The 17,054-nt window shown below is 37.4% G+C and overlaps 1 long non-coding RNA gene across 1 annotated transcript in view; it reads right to left on the bottom strand.

Moving 5' to 3' along the window:
* Positions 1-17,054, bottom strand: part of LOC137231336 (uncharacterized) — a 1,125,320-nt gene that overhangs the window by 175,179 nt on the left and 933,087 nt on the right. The window lies entirely within an intron of this gene.

Consider the following 17,054-nt stretch of genomic DNA (forward strand, 5'->3'; position numbering starts at 1 on the left):
CTGATTCTCTATCGCCTGCACTTTTCTTTGTACGTGGACTACAGAATGCCTTTGAAAGTTATATAAATTTGGTTCGCAGTGTTTAAAACAATTATACCCACTTTCCTAATGACACTGAGGTTTACTGGTCAGATATATTACTATAGTTACCAACCTTCATCCTGAAAAAGATAATTAAAACTATGAGAAAAGCTGAATACTCAATTACAGATAACATTCTTCATCACACTGGCCTCAGCTGCCTTCTGAGGAGCTGCGTAAAAGAGAGCCTAGTACTTCCCCTATATAACTCAGTACGATCTATCTTCTGATCCTTTCCTCCCCCTGCCTTCTCCATACATAGAAAGATAATCATGTATTTATGTAAGGCCTTTTATGGCTCAACGTATTTTTCAAAAGGTGATTCATTCTGGAGAAGCTTTCTTGTGAGTACTGACTTGGCATATTCTCCAAAATAAAACTGCACCTGGAGTACATACATTTTCCCAGGACAATGCTATACACCTGTTTTATCCCAAACTGAGAACTCATTGATTTTATTTTTTCTTTTAATAGCTAATTTTTTCCCCAGCTTTACTGAATTATAATTCACACAAAAAAATTGTATATGGGGCTTCCCTGGTGACGCAGTGGTTGAGTGTCCGCCTGCCGATGCAGGGGATATGGGTTCGTGCCCCAGTCCGGGAAGATCCCACGTGCCGCAGAGCAGCTGGGCCCGTGAGCCATGGCCGCTGAGCCTGAGCGTCAAAAAGAAAATGCACTAAAGGCAAATAGAAATGGCTTTTTTGATATACTTGGAAAAAATTATAAACTTAATAAACTTCTCCTGATTTCTTGTTGTATTCCCCCTTACCAGATAGTAGTTTGGGGATCTTTTTCTGATCTGTTTTTTTTTTTCCTTTGTTTTTTTTAAACATCTTTATTGGAGTATAATTGCTTTACAATGGTGTGTTAGTTTCTGCTTTATAACAAAGTGAATCAGTTATACAGATATACTCTTTTAGCGAATTTACAATATACAGTATTATTAACTATAGTCACCATGCTGTAACTAGACCTCCAGAACTTTTCATCCTGAATAACTGAAATTTATACCTTTTGACCAACACCTCCCCACTTCTCCCAACCCCTGGGCTCTGGCAATCACTCTTCCAACTGCTTTTATGAGTTCAACTATTTTAGATTCCATATGTAAGTGAGATCACACAGTATGTGTCTTTCTGTGTTGGGTTTATTTCACTTAGCATAATGTCCTTCAGTTTTATCCATGTTGTCACGAATGATACGATTTTTTTTTGACTCAAAAATATTCTATTGTGTATGTTCTCATTGTATACGTATACCATATTTTCTTTATCCATTCATCCATCAACAGATATGTAGGTTGTTTCCATATCTTGGCTATTGTGAATAATGTTGCAGTGAACTTGGAGATGTAGATATCTCTTCAAGATACTGATTCTACTTCCTTTTGGATATATACCCAGAAGTGGGATTACTAGATCATATGGTAGTTCTATTTCAAACTTTTTGATGAACTGTTTTCTATAATGACTGTACCAATTTACATTTCCACCAAGAGTGTCCAAGGATTTCCTTTTCTCTATATCCTCATCAACACTTGTTATCTTTTGTCTTGTTGATAATAGCCATTTTAACAGATGTAAGATGCTATCTCATTGTAGTTTCAATTTTCATTTCTCTGATGATTAGTGATGTTGAATACCTTTCATATACCTTTCAACCATTTGTATGTCTTCTTTGGAGAAATGTCTATTCAAGTCCTTTGCCTATTTCTTAATTGGGTTATTTGGCTTTTTATGCTATTGAGTTTTTTGAGTTCCTTATATATTTTGAATATTAAGCCCTTAATAGATGTATCATTTGCAAATATTTTCTCCCATTTCATAGATTTTCTCTTCAATCTGTTGACTGTTTCCTTTACATGAAAACTCATCAGTTTTAGGACCATGATAACCTCAAAGGGTTAGGAAATGAGAAAAAAGAAGAAAAAAAAAAAAAAAAACTAACAGATTCTTCCTTAAAGGCAATAATTTAGATCTTTAAAGAAAATGTAATGGTTCTAAATTATATATTTTCTTATGAAAAGCTACTTATTCACTATTCATAAGAAAATCTTTTAGATTATTTATAATATGAGACTATATGAAATAGGATTGCTTCAATGAATTAATTTTAAAGGTGAGTGAGAAATCAGAAATCATTACAAGAAAGAAAATATATGGACTAAGTGTTTAAGATAAGTTAATTACTGTAGTTGAACATGTACATTAGAGTAAACTTTCTGGCAGCTAAGTTAATGAAGGAAGACACTTGGTGGTTCATAGCGTTCACGGATACGAGAAAATAAGATGATTATCAGGAGAGGCAATTTCTTCCTGGGCACTGCACTAGGAGGATTTCATCTTGAGCAGAGCCAAAACTGAAACGGGTGAGCATGGACTCTGGATTACACAGTCCTGAATGGGGACTTCTCTGTGCATAAACTTGGATAGGTTAAATAACTCTTCTAAGATTTACCTCAGTAAACATAATTTATGTTTAACATTTAATTAATTCAAAAAATATATATATATATACTCATTTGAATTGAAAAAGAAAAATGACAAATTAAATCTATGTATACCCATGTTTAGGAACAAAGTATGACCAATACCTCTGGAGATCCCTGGATGGCCCTTCCGGGACCCATCCCTTTCTCTCCACCCACTCTCAGAAATAATCAAGCTCATGAATTTTTAGAGTAGCCAATCCCTTAGGGTACTTTAAAGTTCTTCCCTTATGTCTGTGTATCTCTAAACAAGATATTGTTTAATTGTTTGTGTTTTTGAAATTCATATACATGTAATGATAGTGAATAATTTTTTTCCGCAAATTGCTGTTTTCACCGAAATGTATGTTTGAGATTCATCTCTTTGGATACATTTAGCTGTAGCTCAGTGATTTTCATTACTGGTCAAAAGGATATAGAGCCTATCACCACCATTCTGGCCTAATGGGCATCAGGTGCTCATATGTGATTAATCACAATACTTGATTAATGAAACACTAATAAAAAAAGTTCCACGCAAGCATTCACATTTTTTACTTATTTAGTTAATTTCAAATTGTTTTCCAGAGTGGTTACATTTTTACTAGCAGAACCTGTTGCTTCACATTACAGCCAATAGTTAGATGTTTTAATTTCTCCAAATCTGGTGGATGAGATACTATGTTATCTCATTGTCATGGTAATGTGACTTCATTTTATTTCTAGTGAAGTTGAGTATATTTTTATATGTTTATTGCCTAGTCATCTCTCTTAACTTTATCTTTAAAGCTCAGTGAAATATTTTATACATATTTATTAAAATGATGAAAAGAGATACATACCAAAATACCCAGCAAAAATCCTGGTACAGAGCTGGTATTTAACATTTATCAATAACCACCCTTAGCCTTCACCCTTTACACAACTAAGAGCTACTTGATAAAATGACAAGTAACAATTTCCTCTAAGGTTTTTAAAACATACCAAAATATTGTTCATATTGTTCAAATAAATGCTCCTTTAGCGCACATGTATATACACTCTCACACACATGCGTACTCACCTAATTCACTGAAGGCATTTCTGTAAAAAGCTGAATTTAAATTGTCTTATTATATCCATGTTTGCATTCAAACTTAACAAAGAGAAAGAGCCTAGAATTAAATGACCTGGCTAATGAGGAATTTATTCCAAAGACAAACCACTATATATAAAATAGGTAACCAACAAGGACCTACTATATAGCACAGAGAACTATACTCAATATCTTGTGATAACCTATAATGGAAGAGAATGTAAAAAAAAGAATATATATATATATATATATATCTTAAGCACTTTACACCTGAAACTAACACAGCATTGTTAATCAATATTTTAACAAAAGTAAAAAAATAATAAGTGTGTGGGAAATCAAGGAAGTTTTGTTTGTCTGTTTGTGTTGTGTTTTTAGCCGCCTCGTTGGGGCAGCCCCTGAGCCCAAATCACAATGGGGATGTTCTCCAAACTACAGTAAGTGTGATAAAAGTCCAATTTTATGTAAATTTCAAAAGTTACAAATATTTATGTGGTAGCAAACTCATATATTTTAATAAAAGACAGCAATATTGTACAACTTTCTATATTTTGCGGGCACAAAAACTTTTATAATGACTAATACATACAAAATAAGCTTCCAGGAAAGCGGCAGGGACTCTTGTCAGCTCCTAAAGTTTTGGAGGGATTCCAAGTACAACTTAGTCATTTTTAGAGATTTGAAACTAAATTTAAATAGTAGAGATGATAACGCCTTCTTTGAGGATTATTTTTAAAATTAGAGGGTATGTGTAGAAATCGACCAAAAGATAGCACTCAATAATAATTAGTAATAATTTAATAAATAATTTTTTTTAAATTTAACAAATATTTATTGAGGGCCTTGTATGTGTTGGGTGGGCACTATGCTAGGCACTTGGATATACATATTATAAGAGAAAAATAATCTAACAAATAAAACAAACTAAAACAGAATTTATCTATTATATATATAATATATATATATATATATTTTTTTTTTTTTCCTCCTAAATCTTCCAGCAGATGTGCTGATTTGAATATTGGTATAATGTTCTAGTTATCATAAAGTATACATTAACAAGACAGAACTTGCTTTTCACTAACCACATATTTTGGGCTGATAAATCTTTATTGTCAGGGCTGCCCTGTGCATTGCAGCATGTTTGCTGGCATCCCTAGCTTCTGTTCCCTACGTGCCAATGCCACCACCAGCCATGTCATGACAATCAAAATATGTCACCAGACATTGCCGAATTTCCTTAAAGGGCAAAACTACCTACAGTTGAGGGTCACTGGGTTCGAAGAAATAGTAGAATTAAAAGAGCTGGGTCTTATGCTATTTCTATTTTTAGTTTTTTAAGGAAGCTCTATGCTGTTCTCCATAGTGGCTGTATCCATGTACATTCCCACCAACAATTCAGGTGGGTTCCCTTTTCTCCACACCCTCTCCAGGATTTATTTGTAGATTTTTTGATGATGGCCATTCTGACCGGTGTGAGGTGAAACCAGTGGTTTTGATTTGCATTTCTCTAATGATTAGTGATGTTGAGCATCTTTTCAACATGTACCCCAAAGTTCATTGCAGCACTACTTACAATAGCCAGGACATGGAAGTAACCTAAATGTCCATCGACAGATGAATGGATAAAGAAGATGTGGTACCTATACACAATGGAATATATCCTCAGCCATAAAAAGAAACTAAATTGAGTTATTTGTAGTGATGTGGATAGACCTAGAGTCTGTCATACAGAGTGAAATAAGTCAGAAAGAAAAAAACAAATACCGTATATTAACACATATATATGGAATCTAGAAAAATGTTACTGACGAACCTATTGTCAGGGCAGGAATAGAGACTCAGATGTAGAGAACAGACTTATGGACATGGGAGGGAAGGGGAGGCTGGGACGAAATGAGAGAGTAGCATTGACATATATACACTACCATGTGTAAAATAGATAGCTAGTGGGAAGCTGCTGTATAGAACAGGAAGATCAGCTCAGTGTTTTGTAATGACCTAGATGGGTGGGATGGGGAGGGTGGGAGGGAGGCTCAAGAGGGAGGGGTTATATGTATACGTACAGCTGATTCACTTTGTTGTACAGCAGAAACTAACACTACATTGTAAAGCAATTATACTCCAATAAAGATATTAAAAAATAATAATAAAGCAGTGGACTGGGAGAAAAAAGACCTAGGATTGAAATCTGGCTTTTTCCACTGACTGTTTTCTGCATTTATTTAACCAGGAACAGAATTTAGAGAATGATGCATATAGTTATAGAGCTCTTCTAACGGGATTTATAAGAAATTTTAGATAATTCCCTGTGTTTATAAAGCAAGACCTGATCTTTCAGGCACCAGAGAAAAAAGTGAAAATCCTAGTTCCCAGAATTAACATCTACATAGCTCACAGTTGAGTAAAATAAATACTAGACATCTTATGCTATTGGTAAGCTCACTAACTCTCTGTGTCCTTCTCTAAAGCCCAGTTTCCTTACCTGTAAAAGGAGGGGTGACTCCTTACTTCTCAAGTTTGTGTTGAATATCCAGTTAAGGATTTCCACTAGTCCATATATTGACTTTGTCATCCTTTAATATACAGTATTATAATGAGTTGTTTGTTCACAAGTTTCTAGCCCAGTATCTGATATATAGTAACAAGTGATAAATAATTGTCATGTGAACGACTTATTTGGTGAATCTATGTTGTCCAATGTATTGGTTAATTTTCCTTCCTTTCTTCCTCCCTTCCTTTTTTTTTTTTTTTTTTTTTTGCAATACACGGGCCTCTCACTGTTATGGCCTCTCCCTTTGCAGAGCACAGGCTCCGGACGCGCAGGCTCAGCGGCCATGGCTCACAGGCCTAGCCACTCTGCGGCATGTGGGATCTTCCCGGACCGGGACACGAACCTGTGTTCCCTGCATCGGCAGGCAGACTCTCAACAACTGCGCCACCAGGGAAGCCCCTCCCTTCCTTTTCATTGCTTTCCTTTTCTTTTCTCTCCTCTAAAAAAAATTTATACTACCAATATAACCAGAAGACACAATTTTAGGCAGGTTATGTAAGCAGCCATAATTTCTTATCTTTTTAGGGCCATCCACACTAAACAAAATTCTTCCTACAGGTGCTCACCAATTAATCGAATTCATATAACAGAACACAGAAACTTTTATCTGAACATTAGGAAGTTTATTTCAAGTGAAAATATCTTTATAAAGATTCAAGGGATGAATGCTGCTTAAATTTTTAATCAAGTGCAAGTGAGTAATATAAATTCTTTTGCAATGAACAATTTGGCCCAGGAAATCAAGGAATCTCCCTCTGGCCTCTCTCTGAGGAAAAAAAAATACCCCCTTTGAACATTCTTGGCCAATGGTCATTTAATTTCCATTATTAACCATCCTTATGTCACGTTAAAGAAAAGTCTAAGGTCCATGAGTGGAGCAGCAGGGATATCCCAAGACCAAATCTGGCCTCCTCACTCTTGTCTCAGCTTGTAATAATATAAAAATTTAGAAAGATCAAGGCTTCTAAATAAGATGAGCTCAAGATAGACACAGGATCAGGGGAGAGCTTGGAACTGAGAATCAGAGGAACTTGTTGGAAACCCAACACTGCTACTTGCTAGCTATGGGATTCTGAACAGACAGAGCAGCTCTCTGAATCTCACTTTCCTCATCTGTAAAATGGGCATGATAATATATATGTTGCTTATGTGGGACAAAGCTAATGTAAATAAAAATCAAAGTGACCAGAAAATTGGGAGAAGAAATTCCATCACAGAAAACAAATGAATCAAGAGTTAACATTTGGAAGTATTTTGACTTGAGGTGGTTTATTTGGTCTGTTGGCTTGATTTTTTTGAGAATTTTTCCTTCAGGATAAAAAGAAAAACTTTAAGATTGACTCAATTCCTATACTTCTATTTAATGAGAGAGAAGGGGAGAAGAGAGAACAGGAGAGGAGAGATCCCAGGCTGATATCAAGTCTCGTGGCTTAGCAAACAGCCTAGGGAAGGAAGAGTTTCTCCCAGCAGAAAAGAAAAAAAAAGTTTCCTAAAAATAATTTTGCCTATCTTTAAATAATTACAACCCTAGAGAAATAAAAGCATTAAGATGTATATACAGCGATACACAAACCTACAGGGTATGAGTCTTCTCTAACTCCATCCATCTTGGTTATGCCTGGTTAATTACAAACTTCTGGTTTGCATGCCTGGTTAATGACATGTCTGGTTAATTAGGAACTTTCCTAGCCTAGAAAAACCTGGTTAATTACAAACTTTCCTATCCTAGAAAAAACACTGTGAAGTGAACACAGGTAGAGGTATGGGAAATTAATTTTCATTATTTTCTTTTAGAGAATAGAATATTTGTTGAAGAGGGTCTCTGTCTTTCAAATACCTACAGCAAAGTGAAGAGGTTGGTGGTTTTCTGTTACAAAATCAAATAAATGAATCATTTACAAGATAGTGTGCTCTATGGAAATAGAAATGTCTAGTCTCAGCTCTACCATCAAAAAACCAAGTGACTAGAGAAAACGTTTAGCCCTCTGTAATGGGTTTAATAGTGTCCCCCAAACTTCACATACACACAGAACCCCAGGATGTGATCTCATTTGGAAATAAGGTCTTTGCTGATGTACTTAGTTAAGGATCTTGAGATGAAGTCATCCTGAATTCAGGGTGGACCATACATCCAATTACTGGTATTCTTATAAGAAGAGGAGGGGACACAGAGAGACCCTGAGAGAAGAAGTCCATATAAACACAGAGGCAGAAATTGGAGTTTTGCACGTAGAAGTCAAGGAATACCAAAGATTGCTGGTAACCACCAGAAATTAAGAAAGAGGTATGGGACAGTTTCTCTTTCAGAGCCACCGGAAGAAAAGAACCTTGTTGACATCTTGATTTCAGGCTTCTGGTTTCCTGAACTGTGAGAAAATAAATATCTGTTGTTTTAAGCAATGGAATTTGTGTTATTTTGTTACAGAAGCCCTAGAGGAAACATACACCTTCCCTGTACTTTTATTATTTCATTTCTGTATGCTATGATAGAGCTAGACATGTATCTTAGATGCCCAACTACACTGTATTTGGGTTGGGATAACAATGGTTAAAAAGATAGACATATATGCATTAGGAATTGAGCCATGCAATTTTTAGAAACTAAAAACAGCCTGAAAATTGTTATGCCGGTGGCCAATACAAGGTGTTATGGGGAAATATGGCAACCTGGGAGGTGGATGGACGTGAGGTCCTGGGGCAGACAAGGAAAGCCTCCAAAGAGAGAAAACTAGACTGAGTTCTGGGAAAGTGGAGAAAGAATCAGCTTGGAGAAAAAGGCTATGTGAAAAGAGGACTTTATGCAGTTTAATATTTCAGAAGAGTTAAATGGTAGGAATGAGAACATGGGGAGATGACACTAGAACTGTAGGCAGAGTCAGGTCATGAGTGAAATACTGAAGTGTCTAAAGCTTTTCCTGAAAGAGTGTGCTTCAGTTTCCTCACTGTCAAATGTGCTGATTGGACAAAGTCATCATTTTGCTTTCAGCTCTGGGCTTCTGAGAATCTAGGAATGTTAAAGTCCTTGCAAGTTGCCTCTGACACCTGGGTAAGTAAGATCTGTTCTGTTGATCAGCAATAATCATCAAGTAAGTTAGTGATACTGAAAAGTATATATAGTTAAGTGGTTGCTTAACCAAATTTAAAATGCGTTGCTGGGAAGTTCTGTACCAAAAATATTAGTTTAAGAAAACCAAGATCTGCGTTCTATCCCTATACTTAAGTTTATCCTTACACTAAGTTTATGTCTTAGTGAAAGTTACTTGTGATAATGGATCATCCAACTAAGAAGCAGGTTTTCTTTCTGTTTATGGATATATATCAGGCTTCAATCACTTTCTGACAGGATGGCATGAGAGTAGTGACCATATGATCAATTTGAAGTGAGAGATTTAAAAGATCATTAAGGAAACTGAAGTGACATCTAACCCTGCTCCCCCAGCTCCCAACACACACACACACACACACACACACACACACACACACACACACACACACACACACATTATGTGAGAGAAATGCCTTCAATTGGTCATTTTGGACTGTGTTCATCAAGTTCAAATTCTGTTATTGTAAAGGAAGATATTACAAATCTTGCTGTGGTGCAGACGAGTCTTTGGAACTGAAAAACCTGAGTCTGATCCATGCTATGCCATTTAGGAGTATGTCTCCTTGGAAAAAGTACTTAATGTCTCTGAACATCAGTTTCTCAGCTACAAAATGGGAATAATACATACCACATTAAACAGTGAGAATGATTTATAAAATTACATATCTCATCCATCTACTATAGTATTATTTAATGCATTTAAATGTTTAATGGTACCTTTTAATTAGCCTCATCAGTTAGATTTTAATGGAAATTCTAATGGAATTTTTAAAAAAATTCCTGGATCTTGGGTAACTTTTAATAAAGTATATTAAAGAAAATGTTTTATGGTCCTGAGTACACTCTTAGACCACTTCACACACTGAAATGATTCAATTTATGCTAGATTCTACGGAAACTTGTACAAAATTATTTATAATTCATTTCTACACAGTAGTGTATGCGGGTCATGCTGATTTTTTTCCAGTAATTTGGAGCCATATAAAACATCAGACCTACTAATACTAATGTAACCAATTGCAACTAATAGTACATTTTCATCTGAAAAGGTCTAACCTTCCATGATTTAGAATAATTCATGCACATTTCACATCAGTATTCATTTATGTGGCAATGAGGACTGTTTTGAATGGCATCTGAAAGTGTAGTGCAGAAGACTGGTCTTTGATAGAATTGGTTCCCATTCTAACTCTGCCACAATGCATTGGAAGAGTAAGTTAATCTCTGGTAATGTGAGGGTAACAAAGATCACTTCATACAGTTAATATGAGCATCAAATGAGATAATACATGTGACAACACCAAGTTAAATGCCTTAGACAAAGGAAGTAACAGAGAGTGACCATTGTTTTAAATAGTACATGCACCATATACAAGCCACTTTCAATCTTTTTGTGGACATAGGCTGTGTAATATGTAGGTAAAGGAAATAATACATTTGGACACCACATCACTGACCTATTTACACAGTCAAAATGCCTAGAACAACTGCTTATTCTTGGCTTCCACATTTTTTTGTGTAAACCTGGACAGTTTGTTCCAATATTATGTTCTTTACAGAGTAGAGTACTCTGTTGATGGTAAACGCTAAACACAATAGAACACATCTTATGTTATTTCTAGGTCTAAAACTATCTTATGACTCCTCAAATCAACTAGTCAAACAGAATGTGCAATCTATAGCGACATATGTTATTATCTATATCCTGAGTTTCAGAACATTCTTTTTTTTTTTCTCTTGACAAAGTAGCACTTTATTTATTTTTGCCACCCATCCACTGTTTATCTGAGTTTTGTAAATTCCACAAAAAGCCAAATGCCGGGCATCTAACGCACAGCAAGAATGTCTATCAGTATTAAACACATACACACACAGATACATACATCTTACCATGTCCTTGAAAAATTGACATAGTAGCATTGCTTATCTGAGAAAAGAAAACCTATGGCGCTTCGTATAACTTATGTGTAATGGATAGGATTATATAAAACGCATGTGGCTTTTTTTCATTCCTCATACATTATAAAGAAATGGCATTATTACGGCTGCCCAAGGATTTTGCCTTAGTCCCACTCAGCCTCGTCCTTAAAAATTGAGAAGCCATAGATAAAATGTAATCTCTTCAGATACAGGAGTCCAAATTCTAGACCCCAAATATTCCCTTGTTAGTTCAGTACAGGTGCATTGTAACAATGAATGATACCCTCTCTCATCTCATTATTGCTTCTATGGCACTAAGTACTAATTAGTCAGAGAAAATCTCCTTCATCTCTGATGCACTTTGGGCATGTTCTATGAACTCTGATCTCAGATCCTTATTCTGGAAAATGAGTATCATAATACTTTGAATGTTATTATCAGGACAGTGACATTGGATAAGTGAATTTTGAAGCTCCTAGTACAGAACCTTTCACTCTTTCCCTTGAGCTTTTCTGGAACAATCCTAAACTTAACTGTGCCAGTTACTAGCAGAGTGGAAGGTGCTGGGCCTAGGACCAGGGAGATCTAGGTAAACGTTTTTTTTCCTTATCACTTAATGCTTGTCAGACATGAACAAGTCACTTAATCTCTCTGAATTGTAGTTTACTCATTATAAGAATGAAAAAGAAACAATATCTGGTATAACTACTTCAGGGGCTTATTGAAGCTGAATTAGAAACTAGATATTGAAATGATTTGTTAACTATGGAAAAGTATTCAAAGAAAATAGCTGGGCAGTTTACTTGGAGGGATTTCCAGGCTGTTAAACGAGAAGAAGCAAGATGTGGGGAAGTATGTAAAAGATAATCACATTTTAAACAAATGATGACAAAATCATATGTGTGTAGATATGTTTTCTGTGTGTGGGTATGTCAGAGAGAGAGAGAGAGAGAGAGAGAGAGAGAGAGAGAGATTTGTGTGATTACATCAGCATGGATAAATATTATCACATTGCTTACATGGGCTACTTAGTGTTGGGGTGGTGAAGGAAGAAGAATGTTGGCAGTGGATCAGCAAACAAACCAATAAACTGACAAAAATATTTTAGAAAAATAAAGAAGTTTATATCCAAAATAAATATATGTGTATGATAGAGTCTGTGTAAATTTATAGTGTATAAATATGTGTGTGCATGTTGTAGACATACAGTGAACTACATAAGGATGATCACCAAAACATTAATGGTAAACATCTCAGAGTAAAGCACAGTGTTTCTACTTTTTTCCTAAACATTTTCTGTATTGTTTTATTTTTGCTAAATGAGCACATATTATTTATAAAATCTAAAATATACACATATTTTTATTGTAAAAAACAAAACAAAATCACTAACTAAATCCAGTGGAATGTTATCCATCACTCCAGGTATCTCTGACCTATGTGCAGTCATTTCCTATCCTCTTCTTATTGCAGACATTACTAGTTGATCTCACCACTCTTATTTATCAAGGTTGGACACAGCCTCATGATCCTTCATACAGTGCAACAGAAGCCTTTTCTAAATGATGAAAGGTGATCACACTGGATGAAATCAATTTGCCATCATGGCTTAACTTCATTTCCTTGAAGGTATTGCCCTGGATTTTTATCTCTGCATCTGTATTGCATTAGCAAAATTTTACCCAAATGTTTACAAAATAAATGAATATTATATTAAGATTATAATGTGAACAATGTTTTCATAAGATTACAAAATAGTGTTATTAGGGAATAATTAAATAAAAATTTAATTGTTCACATATGCCAATGATTCTGTCAGGGAAATAAGACAGTGAAAGTATATTTTAAGCTTCTAAAGTAGAGAGAAAGATCGGACATGGACACATATCTGAAACTTGTGTGGCCATGATATCATTACCACAAAAGAAACAATGGGATATGTACTTATTGGCAAAAATAGATTATGACCTCAGCAAGACAATTTAAAAACAGATTTACAGCCTGCCTTTGCCCTTTAACTTTACGGTGGTTTTCTTGAAATAAATTGACCTCAGACTCATCTTCCTCATCTACGAAATGGAGCTAGAGAAATTGCTTACCTCCTTTCAAAGACTGAACACACATGGAAGTGCTCTGCTAACAACTAAGAAGGATACAAACATGAATAACTGTGACATTAGAGAAATATTACAGCATATTATTTATATGAGAAAATGATATGCTAGTCATGATAAAACTTAATAAAGCAGTAGGTTATGTTTTGGAGAAGAAAATAATTTCTGTATTGATAAACTGTTTACTTTTGTTATTTTAGGTTAAGCATCCCCTAATTCTTTAAAATCATACTTCATTATGGATGACGGCAACTGCCTCCTGTCACTGCAATGAATGATTGTTGTATTGAATTGTGTGTTATGGGGGTGGGGGGAAGAATTTGAAAGTTTTAAATTATTGTTTTATCACAATCCTTTTGAGGAAAAATTTCAACCTTTTGGAGTCTTCTATTACTATTTGTAAAATGGAAAAACATTCAGAGACATGGCATAAAATGATTAATAATGAAATCGGTTTAGGTAGTTTTATAAATAGACTAATTTCATGATAGCTCCTTAGATTCCTTTCCATCAGGAAACACTGTCTGGTAGCCACTGTCTACAAACCTTTGGTAAGTACTGCAGGGAATACTGTGGGAGGGACAAGATACTAAAAGAGGTTGAATCTGACGTAGTCTGTAAATGCCTCTCTAACGATAAAATCCACCGCGGGAGCTTAGATTTTAATTGTGTGGCATCTGTTCACTAAGTGGTTACCTTTCTCTAAGAATTGTGCTACACATTTAAAACACATCCCCCAACCATAAGTAAGACAGAGAGAATTGGGAGAAAATAAATGATGTGCCATTAGGACTGCACAAAATGCTAGTACAGAAGGAATCACAAGGTCTATGGGAGTACAGAGGAAACCCTTCTCCTCCCAACACACACACACACACACACACACACACACACACACACACACACACACACACACACACACACACACACACACACCCCATCCCTATCTGTCCATATAGGAAAGGCTTTTTTGAAGAAGGTGATCCTTGAGCTGCGTCTCAAAGAAGGAGAAGGCAACTAAATCACAGGGAAAAGGAAACAAAGAATCAAGAGGTGATTCAAAGGAAAGACAGATATTTATTAGGTCAAATTTTGACTGCTCACTGCTCTACTAACGCCTTTTGAATACAATAGCTTTTGTAAATGATGATCATTACAAATATAATATACATCTTTTATTATTTTGTCCCCCTATTCTTTTAGTTTTCTTTTCTTAATGAATGACTCCACAGAAACTCAAAAGCACTAAATGGTGCTGTCAGGATTGGAGCTCTATTCCACTTTAATCTCTCTTTCTTCTATTTTTTTTAAAGTTAATGCTCCCTTTCCGTCTCTGCTACTTCCTTCTTCTCCCAGACATGTAATAAGAAACAAGTATAAAAATCTTAATTTTTTTATAGCATTAAGAATGGAATTGTAGTTTCCCATACTTATTTCCGTTTCTCTTTAAGAACCAAGGAAAACACTTATATAAGAATTAATCATGGGAGTTGAGGAAGATGGCAGAAGAGTAAGACACGGAGATCACCTTCCTCCCCACAGATACACCAGAAATAAATCTACATGTGGAACAACTCCTACAGAACACCCACTGAACGCTGGCAGAAGACCTCAGACCTCCCAAAAGGCAAGAAACTTCCCACGTACCTGGGTAGGGCAAAAGAAAAAACAGAGACAAAGAATAGGGACAAGACCCGCACCAGTGGGAGGGAGCTGTGAAGGAAGAAACGTTTCCACACAGTAGGAAGCCCCTTCGCGGGCGGAGACTGCGGGTGGCGGAGCGGGGAAGCTTCAAAGCCGCGGAGCAGAGCGCAGCAACAGGGGTGCGGAGAGCAAAGCGGAGAGATTCCCGCACAGAGGAGCGGTGCCGACCAGCACTCACCAGGCCGAGAGGCTTGTCTGCTCACCTGCCAGGGCGGGCGGGGCTGGGAGCTGAGGCTCGGGCTTCGGTCAGAGCGCAGGGAGAGGGCTGGCGGCGTGAACACAGCCTGAAGGGGCTAGTGCGCCACAGCTAGCCAGGAGGGAGTCCGGGAAAAGGTCTGGAGCTGCCGAAGAGGCAAGAGACTTTTTCTTCCCTCTTTGTTTCCTGGTGTGCGAGGAGAGGGGATTAACAGCGCTGCATAAAGGAGCTCCAGAGACGGGCACGAGCCGCGGCTATCAACGCGGACCCCAGAGACGGGCATGAGACGCTAAGGCTGCTGCTGCCGCCACTAAGAAGCCTGTGTGCGAGCACAGGTCACTCTCTACACCTCCCCTCCAGGGAGCCTGTGCAGCCCGCCACTGCCAGGGTCCCGGGATCCAGAAACAACTCCCCCTGGAGAACGCACGGCGCGCCTCAGGCTCGTGCAACGTCACGCCGGCGTCTGCCGCCGCAGGCACGCCCCGCACTCCGTGACCCTCCCTCCCCCGGCCTGAGGGAGCCAGAGCCCTCGAATCAGCTGCTCCTTTAACCCTGTCCTGTCTGAGCGAAGCAGAGACGCCCTCAGGCGACCTACACGCAGAGGCGGGGCCAAATCCAAAGCTGAGCCCCGGGAGCTGTGCGAACAAAGAGGGAAATTTCTCCCAGCAGCCTCAAGAGCAGCAGATTAAATCTCCACATTCAACTTGATGCACCCTGCATCTGTGTAAAACCTGAATAGACAACGAATCATCCCAAATTGAGGAGGTGGACTTTGGGAGCAAAATATATTATTTTTTTCCCCTTTTCCTCTTTTTGTGAGTGTGTATGCTTCTGTGTGAGATTTTGTCTGTATAGCTATGCTTTCACCATCTGTCCCACGATTCTGTCCGTCCATTTTTTTCTTCTTAAAAAAACTTTTTTCATAATAATTATTTTTTTATTTTTATTTTAATAACTTTATTTAATTTTATTTTATCCTCTTTCTTCCTTCCTTCCTTCCTTCCTTCCTTCCTCCCTTCCTTCCTTTCTCTCTCTCTCCCTCCCTCCCTCCCCCCCTCTCTCTTTCTTTCTTTCTTTCTTTCTTTCTTTCTTTCTTTCTTTCTTTCTTTCTTTCTTTCTACTTTTTCTCCCTTTTATTCTGAGCCATGTGGATGACAGGCTCTTGGTGCTCCAGCCGGGAGTCAGAGCTGTGCCTCTGAGGTGGGAGAGCCAACTTCAGGACACTGGTCCACAGGAGACCTCCCAGCTCCACGTAATATCAAACGGCAAAAATCTCCCAGAGATCTACATCTCAACACCAAGACCCAGCTTCACTCAACGACCAGCAAGCTACAGTGCTGGACACCCTATACCAAACGACTAGCAAGACAGGAACACAACACCACCCATTAGCAGAGAGGCTGCCTAAATCATAATAAGTCCACAGACACCCCAAAACACACCACCAGACGTGGACCTGCCCACCAGAAAAACAAGATGCAGCCTCATCCAGCAGAACACAGGCATTAGTCCCTTCCACCAGGAAGCCTACACAACCCACTGAACCAACTTGAGCCACTGGGGACAGACACTAAAAACAACGGAAACTACGAACCTGCAGGCTGCAAAAAGGAGACCCCAAACACAGATAAGCAAAATGAGAAGACAGAAAAACACACAGCAGATGAAGGAGTAAGGTAAAAACTTACCAGACCTAACAAATGAAGAGGAAATAGGCAGTCTACCTGAAAAAGAATTCAGAATAATGATAGTAAAGATGATCCACAATCTTGGAAACAGAATAGAGAAAATGCAAGAAACATTTAACAAGGACCTAGAAAAACTAAAGAGGAAA

Source organism: Pseudorca crassidens, chromosome 9 (assembly GCF_039906515.1).
Source record: "Pseudorca crassidens isolate mPseCra1 chromosome 9, mPseCra1.hap1, whole genome shotgun sequence".
NCBI classification, from domain to species: Eukaryota; Metazoa; Chordata; class Mammalia; order Artiodactyla; family Delphinidae; genus Pseudorca; species Pseudorca crassidens.